Genomic DNA, 9068 nt, shown 5'->3' with positions numbered 1-9068 from the left:
TAATTTGGGCTTTAGCCTGGGATGGAGCTAAAGTCAGTACTAACAGAGGTAAAAATGTGATTTTAATTCAAAACCAGATTTGAGGGGGGCCAAGTGCAATGTGTACTGGGTCTCCAGGGGGATTAAAAAGGATTCAACTTCTGGCAATAATTCTTTAAAATACACAGTTTTTAGTGATTGATTGCAAGCAGTTTTTGGCTGCACAGCTTACAAAGTTGAAAATCAACCAGGAACTGCCTGTGTAGCTTGCCATACGATTAATCATAGCAGAACAAACAGAGTTGCCCACACTTACTTGAATTACACAACACTGGGTGCTGCTATGTTCCCTTAGCCTAGGCTGGCTTCCAGTAGAGGCACACATGCAGAGGATGAGAGGAAGGCTCATCCCATTTCCATTCTCCCAGATTTAACAACACATCAGAGAATCACATACATGAAAGCCCTCGTTATCAGCCTGCTGTTATCTTCAGCAGTACCTCTATAGGTAAGGAAGTCAAAGAACTCAAACCACTGGCATCTCTTAAAAATTGACCTGCACATTTTGGGCTTATTGATCCTTTAAAGCATGTTTTGCTTTCTTTATGGCACAGATAGTTTCACTTTTTAGTTAAAAGCTGTGTTCTTCCCTTTTGCAATGCTGAAAATATATCAGTTAACATGGGGGTCTCTGGGGAATCCCCATACACTCCTGTCACACTAATGAGTGTTCTGCCACAAAAAGTAGATTCTACGTTTAAAATAACAAGGGGTGGCAGGGTAAATAATTTCCCTATAGACCTATGTACCAAACAGATGAACCTTTTAAGGTAGCATCAATAGAGTACAAAAGTGTCTTTCTAAACCCTGACCTTATGTTGGCCACAAATTTTAGATTTTTACAAATGATGCAACTGTTTTCAGAGCCTCTCTTGCTGTGATTAGGTTTAAGAGCCAATATGAACATTTGGAAAATTGTTCAGGAAAATTGGTAGCCTCAGTCTCAGTCAGTCTCAGAGATTTTCCATGCTTGAAAATCTCTTTATAATCCGTTCAGCAAAGCAGCTCATGGACAGAGAATCATAATATGAGTCAGTATTTGCAATCATAGCAAGAGTAGGCAAAGTTTGGGTCTTTCGAGAGATCAAATGGTATATCTAACTTGTTTTATTTTACTTTTCAATGATTTCATACTTAAGTTAGGCTTCTGTTTATTCTCTGCTGGCAGAACAGAGGCAAACCTCAAACGCAGAGGTAAATTTGGATCTGACTGAATGGTTACATGGATAGTTACCTAATGTTCATAAAGCAAAAGATAATGACAGGAAAACGAACTTCCTCTGTGCATAATATCTGAACAATATACTGTACTGTATATCCAAAAAGTGCCAACTTGGAAAATCATGCAATTAATATAATGTGCCATTATATTTTGCACATTAGCTGGTTCATAACTTTACCAGCCATAGTCTCTGGTGAGATCATGGTGGATGCATAACCCAGTGTGACGCACGCAGTGGAAGAAGGAATATATCCTTCAGAAGTTCACACAACTCAGGATTGAACTGTTACTTGGACTTTTTTTCTGATAATTATTGTTTATATTTTTATTATTATATTATTTATAATATTTTTTCATCGGTGGATATTGCAAGTTTTGCACATTATATAAATTTCATGATTTTGCACATTGGCACTTTTTGGATATATAGGGCCTGATTCATAGTACGGAGAATTGGCGTTTCGGCGGGATTTTGCGAACCGGCGAATTTTTAAGTCTGAAATTGGTATTCAAAGAACGGCGGGCGGAAAATAACGCCAACTGTGAGATTCATTAAGATCAACTAATGTCAGGACTGGACTTAAAAACAGTCCAGCTAAAAGGTGGACTAATTTTTTCAAAATCACAAAATATGGCAGGAAAAAAATAAAAAATGTGTGGGAAAGATGTGTTATATGATCTTGAGCTAAACTGCTTTTAAACTGTGTGAAAATGTTAAGTAGAAAAAAAGATATTAATAAAAGTGTAAAATGCAAATATAGCTCCAGAGTCAATTTCTGGCAGATAGCCCATGTGAGCATGCTCCAAACCAAAAACAAGGCTGAAAATAACGTTTTTGAAAACGTTAGTGGGAGTTTTATTGAATTTGCGGCAAATACCGCCGCAAATTCGCGGTAAAACGGCGCTATTCCGGCGCTAATAATTTTTTTTTTTTTTTTATTTATTTATTTATTTTTTTGCACATATCTATGTATGTCTATATATATATATATATATATATATATATATATATATATGAATCACAAAAAAATATATATCTATACATAAATATATATATATATAGATAGATAGATAGATAGATAGATAGATAGATAGATAGATAGATAGATAGATACCCAAAAATAATTATATGTATATATATATATATATATATATATATATATATATATATATATATATATATATATATATGTTTTATTTTATTGATTTGCCTATGTGTATATATATATATATATATATATATATATATATATATATATGAAAAGGAACACTAACACGGCTCCTCCCCGAAAATTAAACATTGTATATGTGTGAAATTAATATATTTTTGGGTTGGTTAGATATAGAATGTAACAATAATATATGTTTTTTTGCATATGTGTATATATATATATATATATATATATATATGCAAAAAACTATATATTATTGTTACTTCCTATATCTAACCAACCCCAAAAATATATTAATTTCACACATATACAATGTTTCATTTTTGGGGAGTAGCCGTATTAGGTTGCTTGTCATATATAACAACATACAGTTGTAGGTAGTTCAGGGATTCGAACACCCAAATACACTGTTGCAAGGCAGCGGTGCTAACCACTTAACTACCTAAAGCTAATGACATTTTTTTCAAAGCATGTGTGATTTGTACTTTAAAAAAAAAAAAATTATATATATATATTCTATTTAGACCCAATTCTCGAATAATTTTTATTTATTAAAATTTTTTGATGGACTAATTGAATCAAACTATATTAATTTTTAGAGCCCATTCACATTAGCGCGACTTGTCAGGCGACTTGTCAGCCTGACAAGTCGCGGTATGTCGCGGTCCATTGAGTAGTACAGGACCCGTTCTAATAGGAGCGACACAAGTCACTCCGACTTAGAAAAAGGGTCCTGTACCACTTTGGGGTGACCTCGGAGCGACTTGCATAGACTTCCAGTATGTGAAGTCTCTGCAAGTCGCGGTGCACAGTGGTGCACGCGACTTCACAGGTCGCCCCCCGAAGTCGTGTCGCCTCAATGTGAATGGGCTCTTAAGGTGCCAGTGCATGTATGCTTGGTATAAAGATAACAAGAAACAACAAAAAAAACCTCAGAGACCACAATTCCCAAATAATTAACCTAGTTTAGTGAAACTGTATAAAATCAACAAATTTTTAAAAATAATCCTGCATGCTGGAAATTATATATAGGTGTTTAAAACATTTATTTCTGTGAAAAATTAGTATTTTAAATATAAATTGATAGGCTAAGAAACTATCAGTGACATATATTATGAAATAAATGTAACAAAGTGATTATGTTTGTGTAAATTGTGTTTTGCAAAAATGTTGCAAATATGTATTGAGCTTGAGCTTGATTAAATAAACTGACCAAAATATCCAAGTGGTTTGCACAGCTGCCTTGCAACAATGTATTTGGGTGTTCAAATCCCTGAACTACCTACAACTGTCTGTTGTTATATATGACAAGCAACACCCCAAAAATAAAACATTGTATATGTGTGAAATTAATATATTTGTTGAGTGGGGAGCCATATTAGTGTTGCTTCCTATATAGAGCCACATTACACTCTGAAAAATAGCAGTGTTTGAGCTTGCAAATCTGAGAACCCCAGAACTCAGAATTCAACAACCCAAAAAAAAAAAAAAAAGATATATATATATATATATATATATATATATATATATATATATATATATATATATATAAAAATTACTACATCAAGTCAACACACATAGGAAATGCTTTCAATAATCTCAGAATGAGCACAAAGTGGCTTTTTCATTTAGACTAATGTGCCATACACACTAAGATTTTCTGAAGATTTTTTCCTTTAGATTTACCAAAACCAGATAATATGAGGTCAAACCTAAACACTTTCAATTTGTATGCAATCTGGCAGGCCCTTGCACTACATAGAAAAGGTAAATCTGAAGGAAAAAGTCTTCAGAAAATCTTATAGTGTGTATGGCCATACAATTTTCTGTCCAATTTTCTTGAAATTTACCTTCAAGTATGTAGTACAAAGGCCTGCCTAATTGGATACAAGTGAAAGTGTTGTTTAGCTTTGACATCACATTATGTGGTGTGTGGTTAATCTATCAGAAAATTGTACAACAAAAATTGAACATGTATGGCCATACACACTATAAGATTTTCCGAAGACTTTTTCCTTCAGATTTACCTTTTCTATGTAGTGCAAGGGCCTGCCAGATTGCATACAAATTGAAAGTGTTTAGGTTTGACCTCATATTATCTGGTTTTGGTAAATCTAAAGGAAAAAGTCTTCAGAAAATCTTAAGCCCCGTACACACGTACTGATCGTCGGCCGAACGATCGGCTGTCTTTTGTCCAGGGCGACAGCCGAAAATGCGCTGTCGGCTGTCGGAAGCGACCGATCGGCCAATTGTAAGCTTGTTAGTATGATGCTTCCGACAGCCGACAGCGCATTTTCGGCCGAACAGAATCTGTCGTGCAGGCATTAAAATTTTTGTTGGCCAACACCAGAACGGCCGATTGTTCGCCAGTCAGTACAGAATTCGGCTGACAAACAGCAGATGAGCAAGACTGGACATGCTCAGAAAAGAAAAAAGACAAGGAAAGTTAACCATCACATGACATCACTTCTGCAGTCGTCTGTTGTTGGCCGGCAAAATTCGTGTGCAGTCTTTTGCAGTTTTCAACAGACAGGACAGCCCTGGACAAAAGACGGCCGACGATCGGTACGTGTGTACGAGGCATTATGCCCCATACACACGTGCAGATTATCTGCAGACTTTTGTCTGCAGACTTACCAAAACCATATAATATGAGGTCAAACCTAAACACTTTCAATTTGTATGCAATCTGGCAGGCCCTTGCACTACATAGAAAAGGTAAGTCTGCAGACAAAAGTCTGCAGATAATCTGCACGTGTGTATGGGGCATAAGTCTAAATGAAAAAGCCACTTTGTGCTCATGCTGAGATTATTGAAAGCATTTCTTATGTGTGTTGACTTGTAAGAAACTTGGATCATGGATGGCCAGCCAAACACTCATTCATTAGTGAACTGGTGATTTTGGTTTAGGAACCAACAGACCCAATTAATTACTTTGCTGGGCGTTTCCTATACTGGGTGGGTGTAGTTTAACCAAGGTTATATAAAGGGATGTATGAGATCATATCATTTGGCCTGTGGAAGGGCCACAGGTCTTTATGTCCGAATTTGCTTTTGGGGGTGGGGGGGTTTGCTGGCATGCCTAAAGATCCATATTGCAGTAAGTGTATTCTGTTGGATGAATACTTTTCATGCTCTAACTGTTTGGTATAGTTTTTGCAAAGTGTGTCTTTATGTACTCTATACATGTTTTTTTTTTTATTTTCATGCCTCTGTGTAGCTGTATGTTCTACTGATTTGATGGTATTTAAATGAAAAGGCAGGCTCATGCAAACAATTAACATAAAAGTATGTTGGGTATGTTTTATGCTTAATACTAAGGTGTCTACAACTTATTTTGCTTGACTTTTGGATATTGTAAGCTCTATCTATCCATCATATGTTGTATCTTTGCACTGTAATTTGAATAAAAATTACTTGATTTATGGGTTTTGGGGGAGAGGGGGGGGGGGCATTTCACATGCTTGCTTGAGTGATTACTGATGTTTTATACATGTTCAATAAAACTTATTCATTTGTACACAGCTCCTGGTTTTTTGTTTTCTTTTCTTCATATTTGTCTAGATGTAATTCAGATATCTTTTGTGTCTATTGAATGTAATCCATTTCTTGTATTTTTTGTGTGTGTGCAATGGCAGTACAGTATGAACATGGGTAGGGTTTCTTCCTTTACTCCAGCGAAGTGTGTGTGTGTGGTGTGTGTGTGTGTGTGTGTGTGTGTGTGTGTGTGGGGGGGGTGTGTGTGTGTGTGTGTGTGTGTGTGGGGGGGTGTGTGTGTGTGTGGGGGGGGGGTGTGTGTGTGTGTGTGTGGGGGGGTGTGTGTGTGTGGGGGGGGTGTGTGTGTGTGGGGGGGTGTGTGTGTGTGTGTGTGTGGGGGGGGGTGTGTGTGTGTGTGTGGGGGGGTGTGTGTGTGGGGGGGTGTGTGTGTGGGGGGGTGTGTGTGTGGGGGGGTGTGTGTGTGTGTGGGGGGGTGTGTGTGTGTGTGGGGGGGGTGTGTGTGTGTGTGTGTGTGGGGGTGTGTGTGTGTGGGGGGGGGTGTGTGTGTGTGTGGGGGGGGGTGTGTGTGTGTGTGGGGGGGGGGTGTGGGGGGGGGGGTGTGTGTGGGGGGGGGGGGGGGTGTGGGGGGGGGGGGGGTGTGTGTGTGTGTGGGGGGTGTGTGTGTGTGGGGGGGGTGTGTGTGTGTGGGGGGGGTGTGTGTGGGGGGGGGGGGGGGGTGTGTGTGTGTGGGGGGGGGTGTGTGTGTGTGTGGGGGGGGGGTGTGTGTGTGTGTGTGTGTGTGTGTGTGTGTGTGTGGGGGTGTGTGTGTGTGGGGGGGTGTGTGTGTGGGGGGGTGTGTGTGTGTGGGGGTGTGTGTGTGTGTGTGTGTGGGGGGGTGTGTGTGTGTGTGTGTGGGGGGGTGTGTGTGTGTGTGTGTGGGGGGGGTGTGGTGTGTGTGTGTGTGTGTGTGGGGGTGTGTGTGTGTGTGGGGGGGGGGTGTGGTGTGTGTGTGTGTGTGTGTGTGGGGGGGGGGGTGTGTGTGTGGGTGTGTGTGTGGGGGGGGGGTGTGTGGGTGTGTGGGGGGGTGGGGTGTGTGTGTGTGTGTGTGTGGGGGGGGTGTGTGGGGGGTGTGTGGGGGGTGTGTGGGGGGTCTAAATTGTAAGAAAAAATGTAAGTGTTTATGTATATATTTAGCTAAAAATATATAAATTAAGGAATAATACAAAATTTCCATTCAGCCGCTGTGGATGAATGTAACCAAAACATTTAATAAAAAAATCACTAAAAATGATTACTAAATAAAAGATTGCTACAGCGCTCACTCACCTTTTTAGTTGGCTTAGGTCAGTGATGATGAACCTTGGCAACACAGGTGTTTTGTAACATTTCCCATGATGCTCATCTACACTGCAGAGTACATGAGCATTTTGGGAAATGTAGGGCAAAAACATCTTTGGGGGGGGGGGGGGGTTAAGGGTTACCATCACTGGCCTAGGTAAAACATTTCCAATACATTTTAGTTGTCTGTGTGCGCCATTTTTAAAATAAAGCAAAATCTCTTTACAATAAATTGCAAATGGCACATTGGCGTTCGCCCTGGACCAGAAATGACACCAAATTGGCTTGCACACATTCCAGCAAGTGGTCACAATCAACTGGCTAATCATGGTGAGGGCCACTTTCAGCTGTGAAGAAATGGCATTCATATGCAAAGTAAGTGTGTGTGTGTGGGGGGGGGGGGGGTCTGTGCTTGTAATCAGAGCATTGATTACCAGTGCAGACCCTTGGGGGATGCCACTAGAGCCACCAGGGATGCCCACCCATGCCACCATTGATGCCAATCAGTGCTCAGGGAACCTGTTAGTGCCCTCCTCATCAGTGCTGCCCATCATTACCATCTTTCAGTGCTGCCCACCAGTGCCAATCATTGCCCATCAATGCTGCATATCAGTGCCACCTGTCTGTCTATCAGTTCTGCATATTAGTGTCTCATCAGTGCTTGCCAGCGCAGCCTCATCAATGCTCGTCAGTGCAACAAAAAACATATTGATTTACCAAATTTTATTACATAAACAAAAACACATTATTTTAGGGGTCAAACATTTAGGTCTTCTTTTTGCCAATAGAAAAAAAACCTTGCAGTGATCAAATACCACCAAAAGAAAGCACTATTTTTTTATGAAAATACTGTCATACATTTGTGTTAGGTACAGGGTTGTTTGACCGCGCAATTGTCATTCAAAATGCAACAGTATAAAAAGCTGAAAATTGGCCTGGGCAGGAAGTGGTGTAACTGCCCTGTAAGGAAGTGGTTAACTATTGAAACATGGGAATAAATATTCCAGGGGGTAATCATGCTCAGCTCAATGGTTTAGTGGCTAGTGTTCCTGGCTATAAACACTGAGAGCATGAGTTCAAATCCCAAGTGTGCCATCACCTTCTTAAATTTTAGACAGCTATAAATAAATACTGAAACTTGGCAAATGCATAATTGCACCCTGCAGATATGCATGTTTGTTTCTTGAATATACATGGCCATTGACATGCAATTTTAGGTGATGTAGCCAATGTATTACTATGTGGCCAAAAAAAATTATGGCACACAGGGTGTTATCATGGTCTGGCCTTGAACTCATGACCTAGCAATCGTTGGCTGTGAGCTTAGCCCACTACACCAAAGTGCTGAATACAATCAGACATGCCTGAAAGTTTCAGATGAATAAAGAATGAAGACTGCTAATTAGACAGCTGTGTAGTCTGCTATTAGAAAATCTAAAGGTTAAAACACATAAGATACATAACTATACCTTAAAATTAAAATAAACCATAATAGATGACATTGCTGTGTAATAGTGATTCAGAATAGACAAATTTCCTTTTATGAAAAACACAAAGGGAATTTGGTTAACTCCAAACTCAAATTCAGCCTAAGTTAACTCCAAACCCAAATTCAGTCTAAGTTAACTCCAACTCCGAATTCATTAAAGCATCTAGTTGATGGTTTAACTCCAGCCACTTACCTAATTAGGATGCAATGAGTTTAGGCTGGAGTTATTTCTGGAGAAGTGAGCAGCTCTACTCCAAACTTATACTGAATTAGGCCCATATTGTCCACATATTGTATGCACGTTAGCACTCTGCAGCAGGGACTCCGATGC

The sequence above is a fragment of the Pelophylax lessonae genome (assembly GCF_965119305.1).
Source record: "Pelophylax lessonae genome assembly, chromosome: 1".
Taxonomy (NCBI): Eukaryota; Metazoa; Chordata; class Amphibia; order Anura; family Ranidae; genus Pelophylax; species Pelophylax lessonae.
The sequence above is the reverse complement of the archived record's forward strand: the minus strand, read 5'-3'. Positions refer to the sequence as shown.